Source organism: Apteryx rowi, unplaced genomic scaffold (genome assembly GCF_003343035.1).
Source record: "Apteryx rowi isolate R43461 unplaced genomic scaffold, aptRow1 scaffold_362, whole genome shotgun sequence".
Taxonomy (NCBI): domain Eukaryota; kingdom Metazoa; phylum Chordata; class Aves; order Apterygiformes; family Apterygidae; genus Apteryx; species Apteryx rowi.
Genome location: NW_020450108.1, coordinates 650,099 through 670,944, shown reverse-complemented (window position 1 = coordinate 670,944; position 20,846 = coordinate 650,099).

Sequence of the window (20,846 nt, the reverse complement as noted above, 5' to 3'; positions counted from 1 at the left end):
CTTGTGGCCAAGAAGGCCAATGGTATCCTGGGGTGCATCAGGAAGAGTGTTGCCAGCAGGTGGAGGGAGGTGATCCTCCCCCTCTACTCAGCCCTGGTGAGGCCACATCTGGAGTGCTGTGTCCAGTTCTGGGCTCCCCAGGGCAAGAGAGACTTGGATGTACTGGAGTGAGTCCAGTGAAGGGACACAAAGATGAKTAAGGGACTAAAGCATCTCTCCTCTAAGGAAAGGCTGAGAGAGCTGGGACTGTTTGGCCTGGAGAAGAGAAGACAGAGGGGGGATCTTATCAATGTGTGCAAGTATCTGAAGGGAAGGTGTAAAGAGGACGGGCCAGACTCTTTTCAGTGGTGCCCAGTGACAGGACGAGAGGCAACGGGCACAAACTGAAACACAGGAAGCTCCGCCTGAACGTAAGGACATAACATTGCCCAGAGAGGTTGTGGAGTCTCCTTCCTTGGAGATATTCAAAAGCCATCTGGACACACTCCTGGCCAACCTGCTCTAGGTGACGCTGCTTGAGCAGAGGGTTTGGACCAGATGATCTCCAGAGGTGCCTTCCAACCTCAACCATTCTGTGATTCTGTGAATTTGTATGCACCATAGAGGAATAGGAATGAATGGAAAGGATACCAAACAAAATCCAAAAGTTTTGTTCTAAAATTTACTGCATTTTGTTTAACAGAGAAGCAGACCTACTACAGCAAAATGTTGTTTATCTGTTGCCTGCTCTGAAGGAACCACAAACAAGTTTTATAAAGATTTAATGCTCTATGGTGTTTTCAGATATATCTATAAGGCTAGCATTTATCTTTCATACCTTATGAATGCTGCAAACATTGTAAACTTAACTGTGTGAACAATACTAAGAACACATACAGTTGTGTACAGAAAGGTGCATAATTGTGTTCCCGTATGGTCCGGGAGCTTTAAAACAATTATTTTCTGTTCAGGTCATCTCCATTAAATATATACCATTCTTCAAAACAACTGTAATCGGCAACTTTGAATAGCCAGATATTCAGCTGAGATTTTAAAGTCACTGCAATCATGATGCTGTCTCACCTCTTTCTGGCAATGAAATTAGTTTTTAAGTATGGCTGAAAAAAATGAGAAATGAATAGTTTTGAAATTTTTGACCGAAGCCAGATCAATGATGTGAGAAAGGGGTCATTCAGCCACATTATTGTCATTGAACCCAAAAATCAATCAGCTAAAATTTGAAGCTTCATGTTAGTCATGTGATTTACCCTAAAATATTACAACAACACACTTCCTGATGCTGGCTGGGAAGGAGATACCAGATCCATGTAAGACACGGTTCTTGTGATATTTCCAGTGCAGTCTAAATCAGGGAGTCTTGCAAGTCAAACCATAGTTAAATGTTCACCTGAATCAGCCATTAGTTAAATTATTCAATTACTAACTTGTTACCTATGGATAGATTTGCAGAGTCAACTAATAATTTAATAGGCAATAGTTGCTTAATAGTCAGACCTACAAGTGGTATAAAATATTACAAGTCCTCCAACWGACCAGTTGTTCCAACCTAAATGTTTTGAAATAAATATTTTCCCCATATTTTTCAGAGTGGTTTAGAAACGTAATTTCATCTAATACCATAGAGATAACAGAAATGTTTGAATCAAGAATAGGATTTTTTTTCAAATTAGATAAAGAACATTAGTGAAATACTTGCTGATCTTATTTATTCATTCTTGGCACCTTCTCAAGTTCCTTTTTTTGGTTTAAATTATTACTGTCTTACTGCTGAACATCCTTATGGCATTTTTCCTAAGATATTCAAATAGCTGCTTCCCATAGAATCATTTAAGTAGTGCACAGGTGCTTGTTCATTGTAATTACTTTGTAGTGCCTTGGAGCTCTGTACATCCATTATTAACATACTGCTTTTAACAAGAATGATTTGCTGTTTTACACATTTGTGAAACAAAAGAATTATTCTCTATTGATAACTGACTTCTAAACAAATTAGCTAATTTATCCATGATCTCAAAAATGCATTATGGATATCTACAGATGAGAAAGATTAGAAGATCAGCATAGTATTCTTCAACTAGTTCTGGATTGCAAAGCTCAAGTGGCATGGTTCCATATGTTAGGAATTAGAGGAACTTATTCTAAATAAATGCGTGCAATAAATGTCTTGAAGAACTTGACAAAGCTTTCTGTGATTTATAATCTTATGTTGATAAGAGTGATGAGACAGTTTTCAGATTAATTTTTCTCAGGTTATTTCAAAGCCCTGTAGCAATATAAAGCTGTACAATGCTTCATAATATATTAGGAATATGACATTTTTAATCTTCACTTTAGGGAGTCATCAAAATTTAGGACTTTGTTAATCTGACAGGATTTGCATTGCCATTGTGAACGTATTCAAGGCCAAATGTAATTATGCCTCTTCATAATACCAAAGCACATACACACACAAAGATTACTCTCAGTTCCTTTAGCTAAACAAATGGTTCTTTTCTACCAATAGATATTGTTTTCCACAACAAACTCTTTCTCATGTGAAGAAGTATAAGTAAAACAAAAACACTTTAAGTGATGATCTTGGTTTTACAGAATTGTTTACTGGTGAGAGAGTCATAATAATATCAAAAGAAGAAATGTATAGTAACATGTGAAAGATAGTTCCAAATAAATAGAAATTCAACTAGCACAGGAAATAACTGTTCTCCTGGTCTACTCTCCAAAATGGGGTAAAGCAATACAAACAGTATAACAATTAAAAAGATTCATTAATTAAGTGTAATCTGCTGAGGATATTTCCTTTTCCCAAAGATAGACCTTATTATTATTAATCAGACAATAAAACTAAGAAGAAAAAAAATGAAGAAAAATACATTTCTAGTGCACTATACAGATTTTATTTTGATTTCATAAAAATCATTTTAAATACATTTATGTCCCGCACTTTGTTCTGGAGTAGCAAAGTCCTGATTTCATGGAAAACCTAGTTTACTTCCTGGGCCTAGAGCCTGCCCTCACAGACCGCTTTGAAGGATCAGAGTTTTCAAGGTCAATTAAAGCTTTATATCTTATAGTGCTTCCTCGGGGTCCTTCCCCCCAGGTTTTGGCAATGCTAATTTCTGCTCTGATGGGAAGTGAGCTGGAGAAGAATAGCAAGTTGCAGATGCAAACCTGAACATTTGCTTCATATTAAACCAACGTGAAATCTAGTGTTAAAGTCATTCACTGCTCCAGGATGAAGTAATATATGTGAGCTCCTAATCCATTTCAGGTATTACATTTTAGCTAGGAAGCAGGATTAACTAACAGCCCAGTGGTAGTAGCTTCTTGGTTAGAAGTGACCATTTAAGTCCCCCTAGCTTGTTCCAAGGGAAAAGTAAAATAGAAGAGGTGTTTGGAGTTTATTTCTTGAGTTCTAAACTGAGACACAAGTATTAAAACTGATTTCCAAAATCTAAACAAGAGGCTCATGGGGAACTGATTTGAGCCTCTTCTAGGTAAAATCACAGAAAATGGGGACAATGAAACATATCAAGAGAATGTGCTGGCACTGAGACAGAATGTTTTTAATAGCCTGTTTTAATCACTGTTCTCATATCATAAAATCATTACTGAATTATTCAGGTCATACAGAATAACAGATAATGAAATGGTTGCTACATATTTCTACAGGAAAGCCTTTTTAGGTGTGATACAGAGAATTTTAAATGATTTCACTGGGACTCTGCTATCCATTCACTGCTGCAAGGTGGTTTCTCAGTAAAACTACTCAGTCATTAAAGAAAAAGAATAATCATAGCCAACATGTTATAGAAACATCTTCAAAATAAAGATATCCCAAACTCTAACCTTTGCAAGTGAAATAGTATGTTATTCTGGAGATAAGATTGAGGCAGTTTTGTCCATTACCCTTAGGAGAGAGAATCTGCTCTCCTAAGAGAAGAAACTCTGAAGAGCAAATTGTTAAGAACATAAAAATCATTTAAAAGTCTCTACTTGTGGACTAAAAAAAAACAAAAACAAAAAAACACTTGAAATCCTGGGAAAGTTTTTTTTCAAAAAATATTCTTTACTTAGGAGCTTAGTAAAATGTAAATATGCTGCCTACCTCAAATTATGTTTTCAATTATTTTTAGTACTTCCATAACCACAATAAACTCAATAAATTGCTTCATCTTTTAAGAGTACTAAAAATGGTGTTAAAAAAGATTTTATATCTTCCGTTTCTTCCTTCCTTTTTTCCATCTTTACTCCCATTGGGATTATATTTCAATTTTTTATGAATCACTGACTCTCTTTAGGAAAGAGGCTTTCACAATAATGAAGCCTAAGCTGATCATTTTTCCCCTAAAACTTCTTTAAAGCTCATCCTTTGTATGTAGAACTAGAGTTCTGTAATCTCAGTTGTTTTATAATATGAGATATTGCTGTGTGTCTGACTATTATGGTAAAATCAATTTACCACAAAAGATACTTTAAATGCTTAATGCTTTAAAAATTACTATTCCTGTATCTATAATGCTTTGTTCTTATCTGTATATACACATTCCTATTTACAGAATAATTTCTAAAGGATCCATTTGTTACAGAATCTGTCACCTTGTTACAAATACTTCTGGATTTATTTCCTTATGTGCAGTAATGATGGTTCACTGCAATCTACTTTTTTATTACAAAATATTTATTTGGTATCAGTTCTTAAGCAAAACTCTTCCTTTTGGAGCAAGGAGGTGAGAGGCTAATTTGGTCATTTTAATGGGAACACAAACTTGTGCTTAAACCATTTACTGAATGTTTAAAGCTTAGGATATATTGTTAGTTGCTACTATTATAACAAAGAGCTGTATAATTTTCCATATTTTAATAGCTAATGCTTAATGTATAAATGAAATGTATTTTTTTTTAAATGGCAGTTTTCATAGGCATTTTATATTAAAACAGCCAGCTGACTACAAATAAATCTTTCTACTAGCAAAAGAGGAAAGGAAGAAATATTGAATTTTGATGGTGATGACAGATGAATGAAAAAGTGGCAACTAATGCTTCATTCAATTGACTGATTTTGCCATTGTAAATATAGCTATGCATGTTTGAATCATTTACTTATTCATGAAAAATCCATTCGTAAAATGATAACTATTTATGAGTTTGGACTGATCTTAGAAACCAATTTCAAATGAAATAAATTGAAAGAAAGGAAAAATATGGGAGTTATTTTGGCATGGACTAGTAAATGGGTGTTCAGCTGATGAGTAGTGTGTTATTTGGGGTGTAGTTTATTCTCTGTGGTTTGCAATGAAATTGGAAGAATAATTGTATGATTTTATTCTTTGTTCTATCCTGGCTATGATTACAATATGATGTTTCCATTAGCAATTTGAACATTTATATGTTCAGATAATGGCAAGGCTGGATAAGATGTAAACCCATCAGAGGACAGAACTAGAACTGAAGATGATACAAGCAAACTGAAAAATCATTCTGAAGAAAAAATGGAATGTGATTAAACATATTCATAATTCTTCATTTTGGTAAAAATAAGAAATAATAGGAGTGACAGACTAATAGCAAGTAAAAATTAAATCATTGCGGTGGACACACATAAGTCATTCCATGTGCTCCCAAAATAGGTAAATCTCTTCTGGGACATACGAAAAGGAATGTCATATGGAAAAAAACCCAAAGCAATCCTATCACTACACTTGCCATTAACATAGTCTTAGTTGCACAGGATATCTTTAAAACAAAGTTTTGGAAAACTGGTGTAATTTACTCTAAATATGAGAAAACTTAGGGACCATTAATAAGAATGTTTGAATGTACATGAGGTAATATAAATAATCTCTAAAGTAAAAATGTATTTTTTTAAGCTCAAGCTTGTAAAAAAATCATTTTGCCCAAAATGAAGTTGCCTTTTATTAAGCTAGAAATAATTTATATGTGGAGAATTAATTAAAACTTATGTTTCCACCTCACATGAGGTTAAGTTTGAGAGGTGTTAGATTAACTACAACAACTTCTGATAGCATTTCAGCAACTGTTATGGCTCTATGGCTTTTTTTGTTTTTGTTGTTTAAAACAAAACAGAATAAATGCTTGTATATTTCTATGTGCCTCTTCTTTGAATAGTCTGACTTCTCTGACATAGGAATATTTTGAAAACTTCCTTTATACTGTATATGTGTTACCACTATTTCATGTAAAACTTCATATTAGTGCCAGGTGGCTTGAATGAATCTACCATTTAAAGATTAAATGCCATTTTCTGTCATGTTTCCCTGTTTGTTGCTGTTACATTAATTATTAATTTATTGATTACCTCTTTGATGATAGTAGTGCTTTGAAACTCCAGTCATGGACTGTTGTGTTAACTGTAATATAAACACACAGCAGAAGATGGCTCATGTCCCAAGGACTCATGGCCTGTCTGTACCTGAAAGACTTTCATACATCATCCAGTCCTCTTTTTTATTGTTGTTGCTTCTGTTTATTCCTCTCTCGCTTGCATTTCCCAGATACAAAAGATGCCATAATTAAATCAGGAGTATATGTGATCCTTTTTGGGGGGGAGGGGAGAGGGAGGTGGGGTGAATAAGGGGATGAAGATTGTAGGGTTTTTTTATTATTTAATTTGCAAATAATGTTTTTCTCCTGTCAGGATTTATGGAAAGGAAATAAGTCATGAATACTATGACAATGAGTTTGAGAGCATTTAAATTCAGATAGTAAACAAGAGCCAAATAGAACAGAAGAGTATTTCAGAAACTAACTTTTTAGGAAATCTAAGGTTACCATGAATATACTAGCTATAGCAGTTTTAACTTCTGGMGCAGTTAAGGCTTGGGTTTTCAAACATGATATGCAAGATATACATTTTATAATCTAGTAGTTCTATTACCACACACTGGGACTACTATAATAAGACCACAGGCAATGTGGTAGACTCCCTCAAGTGTCAGAAACCACATTATGGCTTGATAGAACTCAATTTCTTGTGAAATGTTTTCATTGAATGGATTTTTCTTTAGAAGAAATGGAAGTTGAGCAGCTTCAAGCATCTATTTGGTCTTAGTACTTGCACAAGTGTGTTCACCAGACAGAGTGTGTGCCTCTGAACTCAGTAGCTGACCCTTCAGAGCAAAAAGTATTGAGATGCTCTGAAAAGGTGTGTTTCTGTTTTTATTTTATTTATTTATTTTTTTTAATCACTTCTCATCAAATTTCCTATATTCACTATGGTAAGTTAGAAAAAGATGATTTAGTCTGTTCTGGTAAAGCATGATGTTTGAAGTCAGGAGAGAGGATTTAGTATCACGGTCAATTTAAGTAATGACTGTGTATGACGCCAAATATGCAAGTAGATAAACAAACCATTTATCAATATGTAAATTTAACAGCAAAAAATCTTACAGCAGCCTCAAGAAGTATAGCTAATGCTGTTCCAGCTGATTTAAAAGAAGTACCTCACTTGCTTAACAGAAAGTAAATAAAATCCTACCTTGAAAATAATTACAATTTTATCTGAAGTGCAATAATTTATTTATATACTTTTTAAAGAAAATAGGAATTAATCTGTGAGGTTTTTTTTAATTCACTGGAGAATAATCAATGTCTAAAATGAATCACAATTAGTTACTGGTGTTTCAAACACTTTGATCTAAAAAGTTTTGTTCTTGTCTTCATTTCTAAGTAATTCATGTTTGGTTTCTTATTGATGTAGTGCACTTCCAAGGACACAAAAAGTAGAATTTTTGTTATTTTCCATTAGAGCCCACTCCAGTATTTCTGTTATTTGTACCAATTTGGGAAGCAATCTAACAAAATAACATAAAAGACAGACAATAACATAACATAATATAATGTTCATTTGACCTAGATATCAAGAACATTTTATGTTGGGATTTTTTAAGTCTAATGGTCATGAAAAAGAGTTTTGGAAAACTGTAGATGATTTTGACATTAGCAACAGGGCAACAGGGCAATTTTTATTGTATCATGTCTTAGCCTCTGTTAGAAAAAAGATATTCTATTTCTATAAAATAAAAATAAATATTGGTAAAAACAGTGGATGAAACTGAATTTTTCACTTTGCATAAGAGGCTAAGAGTAGAGCACAGGAAGTTTTTCATTTGAAATGCAGTGAAAAAATATGAGGGGATGAAATTCTCCATGCTCTTCTGTTTGCAAAGTCCAGAAGCATAGGAGAGGTGTAGTTCATTCACAGCAATATAAACCTCAAACATTAAAAAATATATAAGTTTTGTAACTGTTAGAACCATAAGATGATTTTAGAAATAATGACATATTAAGGTAACTCTGATGTTTAGAAATTGTAGGAGAGAATACCCTCCACACAAAAACTGTGGAAAAAGATTTTTTTTTTACTCTAAGTTTGATTTTTTTTCAGCTACATAGTCTGTGTCAATGTTATTATTCAGCTATAAAGGCAAATTTTTAAACAGTTCCCTGTAAAATAGGAATCATCCCTCTCTGGATGAATTGCAGCAATTACTATTTATGCATTAATTTAATTCCAACTCTTTATACCTTTACATATGTTAAAGTATTTTTCTGCTGAGAATTTTTAGGAAGATTAAGATATCATTCTAGACTAAGTCGTTGCATTATACACTACAGAATGCCTCCAGGTATGCTGATTGATGGGTTTTCTGTACTATCTTTTTTAACAAGAATAAGACCCTACTTGATAATGCCAATGACTGCAAAGAACATGGGATCCATTCTGGTTGTAAAGGCTGAGGGGAGCTTTAAAGGGACAAAATGAGTCTTTGAAAACTGAATAAAAAGATGAATTCTTGATGTCGGTCTGCTTGCCTCCATAGCTCTTGCTAATTTCTGAGACAAATGAACATCCTTTCCGAAATCAGCCCTGACTGAGTAGAATGGGCTAGAAAGAGCAGGTGGATCTTAGAAAAAAGTCTTAAATCTTAAAAATCTTAAAAATCTTTTAAAAAAAGGGTTGTTGAGGAGCCTGGGTCAACAGGAAAAATAGCATGGTGATCATCACAAAGATGGCACACAGATACACTTATCTTTTCACAAACCACAGTTCTGTGGCAATTTATTTCAATACTTGAAAAAAAATCTTCCTATGCTCACCACCCTGTTTCTCTATTCCAGAACAAAATCAGTAATGMTTTCACCTCCTTCACCACCATCATCTTCTCACCTGTAGGCATGACCCAGCATGTAGAGTAGACCTGCAGGAAAGAAACCATCAAAGTTTCCAACTTCTCTTTCATCTGCTATTAGCCTTGTAAATTCAGCTTTATCCCTAGAGTCCATCCAGTCACTGTTCTCTTTAACTTTACACACACAACTGTCTCTACTATGAAAGGTGAAGGAGATTAAAAACTTGAGTAGAGAAACCAACTAATTGTAATAATGCTTATCTGATCTTACYATTCTAACAATCAGCATTTTGTTTCCCTTTTTTTTCCATATAATTTTTATATATTTTTTACTGCTTATGGCTTCACATTAGCCATTARTGATGATGTAAAAGCCACTTTTTCTGTTCAGGTTGAAGAATTTATTCCTATTCTTAATACCTCAGCCATAATGTAGTGTTTTTGTATTAATATATACCATATATAATCTAAAATTTACAGTCTAGCTCACTGATAGCAAAGGTAGGTCTTCTCTGAAGTATGTCTATTCCCTCTGGAGTGAAATTACATTTTAACTTAAATGCTTTCATCATTCGTTTTCTAAGAATAAATCACACCAGCTGGTGAATGTTTTTAAAGACGATAGCTCAGATTATTAGAAAAATCAGCATCTACTACTTTCTTGCAAAATTAATTTGTTTTCCCACAAAGGGTAACAGGTGCAAAATAAAACCTTAAATTCACCTTGGAATAATGTATAAAAGGATAGCAATGAAGACTTCTAGGAAGAAAGAAGCTTTATTTTCCATAAAAAGAGGATTACAATGATATGTCATCAATTTCCTCAATTATGTCTTCACCTTAGACTGCTAGACACTTTCCTTTTGCTCATTCTATTTTTTGTTTCCCATAATCTTGTTGGATTAATTTAGATGTGTTTTAGATTAAGAGATACATCTGAAGATATAGATTAGACATTAAGATAGCTCTAGGATGTATTAAAGAAGTACATTTAATGATTAATTCATCTTAGATTCCAGACATTAATTACTCCCACTTCAAGATCTTAGCACTCTCTTCGTTTCCCCTGAATGGATCTCTCTCCCCATTATTTGCAGAGGGAGCCCAGGGGGGTAGYTTAGGTGACCTAGTGAAAAATTAGGTGAGAAGCAGAAGTGCATTTACACTTGCATTACAAATAGTGCATTTAAGAGGCCTTCAAGAGATTTTGAGTCAGTGCCTGGCATATGTTGACAAATGATTGATATTTTCAAAATCCGTCCCATGTTTTACAAAGTCTTTCTTTCCTGCTATTCTCCAGTGCTAGTAGGATATCTGGCAGCATATTAATAACTGATGGTAGAGAAAATAGAGGAAGACCAAGGGATATTTTCTACTTGTGCATGGGTAATGCAAGCTAGAAACTGGTGCATACCACCAAATGCAACCCCAGGCCCCACACCTGCCTGTTTTGCAACACTGGTGGCAGGAGATCCTCTCTGAATCTGACTGAAATGTGGAGCTCTACCATTCCTGAAAATGGGCCTCTATTTTAAGAGGTTGTTAGCATGCCATTAAGACAGCTTCTCCACCTTTTTTTTCCCTCCCCGCACTCACATACATGGATTTTAGACTTTAGGGAGGTGGATTACACCTACTTCACACTTTTATCCACCCTTTGGTGGATTACACCACCTTCACCTACTTTACCAATTCTTTTACAGAGAGTCATCTATGGCYGCATTGGCAAAAACATTAGCACAAATGCAGCAGCTGATGCTCACCAGTATATTGTTTCTGACTCTGTAGATTATGGATGACATCATGGCATTAGTTATCTGCCTGCTTCCTCAGTTTATGTTAATAATCCTGAAGGACTGAAATGTACTCTTTTAAAACTGTAAACCAAATTCTACTGACATTATATGACTCAAAGATCTGGAATTAGCTTTCGGAACATGTTGCTTACTCTCAGTTCAGACCTAGTTGCCATTTAATTCTGTTCAGCTTTGCAAGGAGGGCATAGCGTACACTGACAGGTCCTACTGCCTCACTCTCAGCTGCAGCAGTCTTCTGTGCTTCTGCTTCACCTTTTTCACATGCTTAAGGAAAACAGAAGTTGCTGGGCAGAAGGAATCAGACAGAAAGGTGAAGATTTCTGAGCTGGGGAGGCTGAGTGCGAGTTCAGAGGATCTTTCAAATAAGAGAAGCTAGGAGGGCAGAAGCATTCGAAGTGGGTTAGAARACAGATTTCCTCTATGGAAAAAGTGAAGATTTATGAGCAGGTCACATTGATAGATAATTTCGTAGTAGTTTGGAATGATTTAATTGATAAATGGGATTTTTAATTGCTCTTATGGGGGGTGGGGCTAGAAAGGCTAAGAAACTCTTCCATGCTATACTGTACTATTCTATACTATGCTATACTATTGTGACCAAAAAATAGTATAGGGCTTGTTTTCTGGCCCCAAACTACATGATATGGCATGGCCTACATCCACAAGGGCAAATTCTGTTCCTCTGCAAAACGGGGTGGTCACACGCAAGCTGTCACTGGGAACCACCCTGCCCATGCCATCTCCTAGACTTTCCTCCGTGTTTGTGCGTTGGCTGGTCAGCAGTCTCAAACCCAGAATGGCGCTGTCAGTTTAACGATAGAGATAGTCACGAAAGAGTGCTGAGACCCGTGTCTTTCCCTACACCTCCTTTTTTTCTTTTTTTACCAGTAAAAATATAGCCAGAAAGATTATGGTTGTCTCCTACTCAGTTTCCATTTCCCATTACTAATTTCCTGATCTTCCTCTCATTTATTCCAATTGTTCACTGTGCTAGCAGAATGCCGGAAGCAGTTTCTGCCTAACTGCAGCCCTGCCACTTCCTTCAGTGATGCATTTCACTTCAGCTGTTAAAACTTTAGTCTGACACTACCATGTAAGACTTCTAAAACTGTTCTGCTTATAGTACATGCAAGTGAGAGTGGAATAACATTTGTGATCAATGTGTGTGTGTGTGTGTGTGTATATATGTATGTGTGTCTATATATATATATATATATATATATATATAAACTGGCAAGAATAAATGTATATCTTTGATCACAAGCTAAGTTTTGAAGGGTTCTGTCCATGAAATGTTACAGAGTAGCTTTTTTCTTGATTTCTCTCTTTAAATGGAAAAAAATATATACAAAGAGGTTGGATGCTGTAAGTATTCTCTGTGTATCAGCAGTTATAACATGTTACCATTAAAACTTAAGACTGAGAATATTTAACTGCCAAAATAAATAAGAAAACTATAATTTGCCCCAAAGGTCTAATAAAGCAATACTTGCAATATCTTAACTTTTTAGATATTTCACAAAAACAGTTGCATGAGAAATTTCAAACTTTTCTGTTATTATACCAAGAAATATATTTCAAAATATAATCTTCCATTGCTTGCACCTTTCCATTTCAGTAAATTGTTGTATAATATGCACATAAACATACATAAATACACACACACACACACACACACACAGATATGTTTATGATTTTATTTAAAGTGCATATCAAGCTCCAGCTCAAGCACATGAAAGAAAACCAGGGGAGTCAGAAGTAAGACTCCTTCAAATCAAAGCATGTGGGTTTCAATCAAAGCAAATTCTCAGACTTCAAGGAGAATGTTCTTAACCTCAGGCTGCAAAATTTGGTTCTACAAGAGGGAAAAAGAGGTAACACAAATGTTTACCTGAAACAAGGGTTGAGGGCACTCTAAGTCCCTCTTGATGCCTTTTGAGTTAAATGAGAAGGGCCCTTCTAGAGGGTGAAGAGTTAAGATCCTGCACCCTAAGCTGTAATATGGGGAGATTAATGTTCTGTACTTTTGCTAGCCATAATGAATACCCTCTCAAATCAATGCATTTTAAAAATACTCATGTTTAAGTACAACAAAGCAGGAAGGTTGTAGCATCAACATGAAAATTATACTGTAGGATGACACTTTTCATAGTAAAACCCAAAGAACAGGTTTGGGGGAAAGAATGATCCAAAAGGGTCTTGCAAATTGCTCCCTAACCTCTTGGTGGAATTGAAATGTGATCAGAGTGAAGTCAGCTCCGAAAACAGTAACAAGTTGATGTGCACTTTATTTTGAAATACATTTTAAAGAACACTCTCTCAGTATTTTCTGGATTGCAACAGAAAATAGACTAGTATATCCTCTACTGGGCAGAAGCCACATCACTCGTGACTAACTTGGGTATTGAAGAAGCACTGGTCTGWGACATCCCCTGGTACCTTCAGTGAAGTTTATAGAGGTCAGACATTATGGCTCAGGTGATCGTCATGGGATAAGACAATGAAGGCTGTGGCATTTGACACATACATGTACAATATATTGTATATGAGTAAAATATGACTATTTCATTACAAAAAAAAGCAAAAGATTTATTATTAATGTTTTCCTGACTTAGATTTTCATTCATGACAAAACTGCTAATCACAATTTGAAAAATGATTGACTTTTATGAAAAGAAGCACACCATGGCTGAAGGATAATGAAAAACCATATAACTTTTCCTCAAGAAAATTTCTAAACTAAACACAACAGAAGCACACTTGTTGCCCTGTGATGTATATTAGACATTAAAAAAATGAAATTTTAATTTGGATTAACTTAAAACATCCTAAATTCTAAGACAAAAATAAGAAATTCTGCACCTTATCTTGGCCTTTCATATTTTTCTCCTGAAATGGTGACAAATTTTGTGTGATGTTTACTTACCTTTCAGTATTATCTCATTAAAAAAAAAAAAAAAACAGAACATAGCATCAATAAAACATTAAGCATCAAATTCTATATTAAGACAGGTATTAAAAAAATCTGAGCGGTATGGTATTTGTTTAGAGTGACATATTTACTTCTTTTTTGTACCTTCGGTACTGAAATTAAATTCAGTCAAAGAACTGAAGCTCAAGATTCTTATCAAAGAAGTTTATGATAGGCTGTCTTGTTATTTAACTCTCCCTCATTTTTTCTTTTGCTGGATTCTGTTGCTTTTCCTTTATGTTGCCCTTTTGTCCCATGAACCAAGATTTGTTTTTCCTCATTCCCAAAGGCCTTCTCTCACGAATGATATATTAGAAGGGTCTCTTGCAAATTGTTCTATTAACTTCTTTCTTGCTCTGGCAGTTCCCCAGTTCAGAGGTGCCCCAAAATGCATTGCCCTCAAGGCATTATAATTTATGGGATTTGAAAAAAAAGCACGAAAATTCTCTCTTCTCATTTGCTTTCCTTCTTTTAATATGTCAGAGATACTTTAAAGAAACAGAGGTCAACTTCTGATCGTATACTTAAATGTTTTAAAAACAGTTCAACTAAGTATCCATTAAATATAGATTCTAAAAAAAATCACCTGTCACATAGTGTTTCTGTTTATAAACCCTTTGTACATTCATTGAATAAATCAAGATTCAAAACTAAACAGCAGGTATTGAAAAATAGTTATTGAACTAGAACAGGCTCAAATAAAGAGAATTCATTTAAATTCTCGGCAGTACACATTGCATGATCAAAAATATAATTCAAAAGGCAAGTTAAAATGACAGGCAATATAGTAGACAAAATGGCATGTAAATATGTAAACCTGAAAAATTGTACCCCCAAATAATAATAATATATAAAAAAACTTTGCACATAAAATAGTCTGATATACTCTCATTTGAACAGGACAAACCTTACCTCTGAGTGTTTTTATTATATGCTGATGAATGTATACTTACAATGCAAAAATAATCAGAAAAATCTTTGCAATAGTTATCTGAATCCTATCTATCTTCTGATTTTCATGAACACAGAAGCAATGACTCATATTTCTTACTGTCATCTAATTTCCCCATATCTTTTAATTCCTCTGCAAGAGAGGGTTCTGCAGGCTTCAACAGAGATGTGATAGAAAACATAATTACTTATGGGAGTCAATGGACTAAACCCAGGTTATATATAAGAAGATGCAGTTCTGTTGATTCATTTAATCTGCCTTTTCCTTAAAGGAACTGAGTGATAACATTTTGTTGATTTAGTTTAATCTCCCATTGATTTCTAGCTGGGTCATTTCTGAACTAAACACTCCCTGTTGCACTGCTTTCATCTTACAGAATTTTAGATTTCAGGTAACTCATATCCTAGCATGTATATATACAGGTTGATCAATGTATTTCTGACCTTTGAATTTTCAATTCTGTCTCTCATCAGAAAAACAGTTTTCAGGCAAAACATCCTGAAATTATTGATACTCAGATTTTTCAATAAGTTACAAAGCTCGTTTCCTTATAAAAGCTGAAAAAATTCTTGGAGATGCAGATATTTCATCAAATCGGAGAAAACCCCAAACCAGACAAACCTAACAAAATAAGTTATTCCTTTATAAGGTGAGTGATTGTCTTTAAATTATAACTGTAGTTTAGCAAGGCCTTGTTAGTACTAGTATGTCAAGGTCATGGTGTTACACTGCTGCAGTACTGCATTCAGTAAACTCCTATCCACAAATAAATGCAGCTAAGTTTTTTATCCTTATGTCATTGTGTATGTTACAGTATCACCAAAGAGCAGCTAAGGAAGAATGTTAGTTTTCTGTCATGGAGTTGTCTGGGAAACAAAGCTGGGATTCAAACTTTGCCTTAATAGTTCTGTGGATAAAGTATGGATTATTGTATCCAAAATAGTCCAGAGAATCAAAGACAGAAGCTAGAGTGTTATGCCGTGCCCGCTAAATAGTTGACCAGTACACTTATTGCTCCAGATTTGATATTCTCTGCAAGAAGAGAAAGAAAAAATAATTGATCTGTCCTCTATCAGAGGATTCCCAACGAGATTGATTTTCTAATGCCTAGAAGGTACAATAAACATATGCTTTACTCTTATGTTTGCATGTGGATTTGGGTATGGAAAAAGCCTGCCTGCTTTTCACTACAGAATAATAAGGATGATTTCTGTGACGAGCATAGCTTTCTACACTGATCTCTGGATTTGTACATTTGTATCCCACAGTTCTTTGTTTAACAGCAAGTGACGATGTTGGTGTTTTACTAAAGGTGTTTTGGGAAGGGAGACATATATATGAACATGACAATCACAGGCAAGAAGTGGCCCATCAGTGAGACCACAGAGAAGCTTTGCAGAAGGAGCTACTCTTTCCCATTATTTTTGGGGGACATTTCAATGAAAGATGATGTTAGCTTGATCAATTTCCATGTAAATAATCTCAGCTTATCTCCAGTTCAGAATGAATTTGACCAGCTAACTATGATAGACAACATTTTTCTGATATCTTTGGTTAGTTAAATATTATACAATGATCCTCAGGCAATTGCATATTTCAGATGATTAAACAACACGGAAATTCTGTAGGTTGTTTTTAATCCTGTCAGAGTCTGCATAACTTGAGCCATTCTATATTTCAGCTAAGATGTACCATAGAAAAGAAGGAACCCGTGAGTCCAATTTTCCATAAAGTAAGAAATGGAGGGAATATATCCTTCAATCTATTGCAAAAGTCTCTTCAACCCTTCTCATTTTCATGAGCATAATAAAATAAAATGAAAAATTTCACTTTCTCCTTAGGAACCATTTGAAAACTAATAATTTGCTTTATTGCATGTTCTTGTCTCTAAGCAATTAGGAGACGTTTTTAGTTCCTTGAGATCACATCCAAAAGTGCAAGGGTCTTTTAGGCCGCAAGCGAAATTTAAATTAGGAAATCACAATAAGAATGCTACTCAAATTATATTTCTGTTTTATTTTTCTGTCTCAGATAAATAAAACCTAATAATCCCAACATAACCTAAGAATTGTTTTAAAATTTATGGAAGCATTCCCTAGCTTCTTCCAAAGCCTTGACTTAAGCACAGTTTTCCGTTTACTTTGTAAAGTGCTCAGTGCTATACAGCATACTAAGGAAAATGTGATCTTGTCATGAACAGTCAAAATAAATGGCACAAATCAGATACAAGCTGCACCAGATGACCTGCAGACCTCTATAAAGATCAGTACCCTTTTATTCTTTCTCATTTTAATTTAATGGATGGATGACTGTATATTAGACGACATGGTTAACAGTGGTGAATTTTCTATGAGAGAGGATTTTTGTAGAGAATGCAGTTGAGTAGGAGGTCAATTTATTTTTGCATAGGACATCAAATACAATTGAGTTTTCACAGTTCAAAGTCAGTATGGCAGAAGTAGACAGGTTCAGGCAGGGGAGTAGGAGCCCTCTGTAGTAGGCTTTCCCATGGAACATTGAGTGAAATGAGCCAAAACAGATGATCCAGCAAGGATTTTTAAAAACAAGGTTGAGAAATAGAAGTGGTGACATGAGGCATGTAATACCCTTGGGATTTGGTATATGTTTTGTGCATATAAATATTCTCTAAAGCTAATAAATATCCCCTTTAAACCTGAGACTATCTCTGTACCTGTGAATACAAGGTCCTAAAGCATGAAAATAATTGGCATATTATATACAACACAAAACAAGGTGGTTCAGGACTCCCTAGGTGAGTGGTGTGCATTTGTTCTTGATAGCTGGTCCTTGACCAAAGTGCTCACCCTTAATCTGTTTTTTTTATTTGTAGTTGTTTCTAATAAAACCTTTGTGGCTGTGATTTATTCAGTAGGAGGAATGTCCCATGTTTTCAAAAGCACATACTTTTCCATAAATTGGCTATCTCCAGCGCATTACTGCAAGCAAGTTTTCTGCTGAACTGAAACCAAAACAGAATCTATACCCATTCTTTCTTTTTTAATACAAATATAGTAATATTTTGACTGTTTTGGACTATTGTACATTCTTCAAAAGACATTTTGCTGTCTAAATGATATATTATATGGAACAATAAACTGATTAGCCTGTACAGGTCCTTTTAAGCTATGGATATGCTGCAGGGCAAGTGCACTCCACAGTGCTCAGAGTAGATATGGCCTCGAGTTGTCCAGACCAGGGAATATATGGGAGCACACCATAGCTCTCTCACCTATACCTATGGCAAGGACATAGCAAGGATATGCTTATGGGATGGAGAACTATAAAGCAAACCACAGAGCATACCTTTCGCACACTATAAGCAGTCATAATGGTCTCATTACTTTGTTTCTGAGAGCTCATCATCCATTAGCACGTGTACAACAGAATAAAAGTGTACATTTCTCATTACGAAAGTTCAAATCCAATCCAAACTAAACTTTTTCAACAGGTTGGTTGAATACTTCTTTTCTATTACCTCATTTTTATTCAGGTCTGTATTTTCTCATTTCCAGCAGTATYCCAAACCAGAACTGACAAGTGAATATAGGAAAAGTTTTGTATTGTCACATTATATTTGATCAGGAGGAAGATATGACATATGTAGTATGTTCTCATTCTGTACAAGTCTTGCAATGGGAAATTGCTGCGGATTCTAGGTATGGCAGAGTCTGGCCTTATGCAAAACCTATGGAAACAGACAGAGAGAAGCCTGAAAAATCACCTAATTATAAAGAGGAATTGCTCTGTGTATAATATAATTATGGATGATCAGATAGATATACAGTTTGAAAAGGGGGCATAAATCTGCTGAGAGTTCTTAATAATCAGGTTTGTGTTCTTTATCAATTAAGGGCGTATTAGCTTTGTCTTTAAGTAAAACTTTTTCTTTGGATGCCTTCTATTCTGTAAAATGTGGGCAATCATATTCATATATTTCTGGGCAGGCATACTATAAAGATGAACTATTTAATGAAGCCAGAGTGCTTTCAGTTAACAAAGTACATATAAACATGTTGAAATAGACTTTTTATATAATATTTGGTGGTTCTTATTCATCAAGGTCAAGGTGATGAGGTTCAAAAGCTCCTCAAGGAGAGAAGTCACAACTGAAGTCAGCTTCTCTTCTTCTACAGTTCTCCTCACTTACACCTGATGCTTTTATACCATTGGCACTGCCTCAAAAAAGGGGATGCCATCTGCTACCCCTACTGCTTATCTTGTTTTCTTTTGTCTTGTCAGTCATTTGGCATTGTTTGCATTCAGCAGGATGTCCTGCCTATTTACAATCACTTGTGCTTATCTTCTTCTTTATTTTGCAACTTTAGGCTGCTTTGATGATGCCTACATGCAACTACACCCATCTTTCTTTGCCTCTTTGGTGGTCACATTGCTTATATATTTATGTAAAGTGCTTATGCGTAAGCACTGGCTATGCCATCACAGCAATACAAAATATTTGCATACTGCAGATACTACACAACTTCAGTGCACATATATTTGGGTTTGAGGCAAGCTATCCTGATTAGTGCATTTATAATTTATAGGTGTCACAAGCCTCTGTTTTGGCATCGTATGTGCTATAAAGAAATACATTACATTCAGGCATACACAGAAGAATTATTTTTGCTGCTTTTAGTTGTATTTGAAATGACTTTCTGTAACTTAGCACAGTGATCATGGTAATATGAAAGAGGCAAATATTCAAGAAGTGTGTCCTTTTTTCTTTCCTCCTCTTGCTGTCACCAGCGAAAAGTCTTCAAATGCTTGCACATTTTGATGAACCCCTAGTTTCAGTAATTCAGACCACATCTAGTTATAAGGTACTTTATATTCAGCTAATACCATTAAAGACGTGTATTTTAAATCAGTCATATCTTATCGAGGCAATTTATATTGCTCTCCTACAAGTGTAGAAATGATTTACAGTAAGTGTCTTTACCTCATAAAATAGCTAAATGAGTTTTCTGCTTCAAAAGTGCTTAAATCATGCTACTTTCTCCATTTATGAAACAATTTATGTTTCCAGACACACAAGCATAACAACATCAAAATCTGTTAATTGTGCTATCTCTTTTTACATGCTCTTTGTTTATATCCCTGTTTGGCTTAATCTTTTTTTATTGTCTATCAAAACTCTTTTTCAGATTATAGCTGTATTGTAGGGAGTCTTATCTATATCAACATTACTGTTAATTACTTGTGAATTGCATGGTTTGCTATGCCTTTTAATAGTTTCCTTTCTAATGACTGACCTTTGAGGAAGAAACAGTTGTGCAAATTGTAGCAGATTTTTTACCCAGTGTTTGTAACAGCAATTTTAACTTGTTACTTTAAAAAAAGTGATGGGTTTATATTTTCTTTCATTTCTGTAGAGGTATTTTAATTATTGTAGCATTGCTTGGATCCAGTCAAGGAAAGAATCTTATTGTGTTTGTTCTTCTGCAAATATTAATAAAATAGAACCTCCACCCCAGAATGCAGTCAAAGATGGAAGAAATAAAATCAATTTCTTCTTTCAGTCTGAAGATGGAAAACTACAACAGAGACCTAGTAACTGATTCACACAAGGACATGTGTTAAGACTGTGGCAGTATTGACTCTCCTGATCCCCACTTTACTGATTTATTCAGACCACCCTTTGGTTTTGAATGCTATACCTGTAATATGTGCTGTGTTGACTTTACTGTGGAAAAACTTGTGGCCTACTGGAATACCTGAAATGGACTGTGTGGCTCTAGAGTGTGACGGTGTCAGAGTGCCGCCTAATTCTCCTGTACATTTTTCTGTATTTTGATGCTCAGCATGCCCGGAGTTGTGTAGAAGAGAGCAGTCTTGTAAAATCTGATGTTTTAAACCAAATACCTTAATCTATGTCACAAACCGAGTGATGTTTAGAAACATACTAATTAACAAGCTTTATCAAGCTTACCGTATAT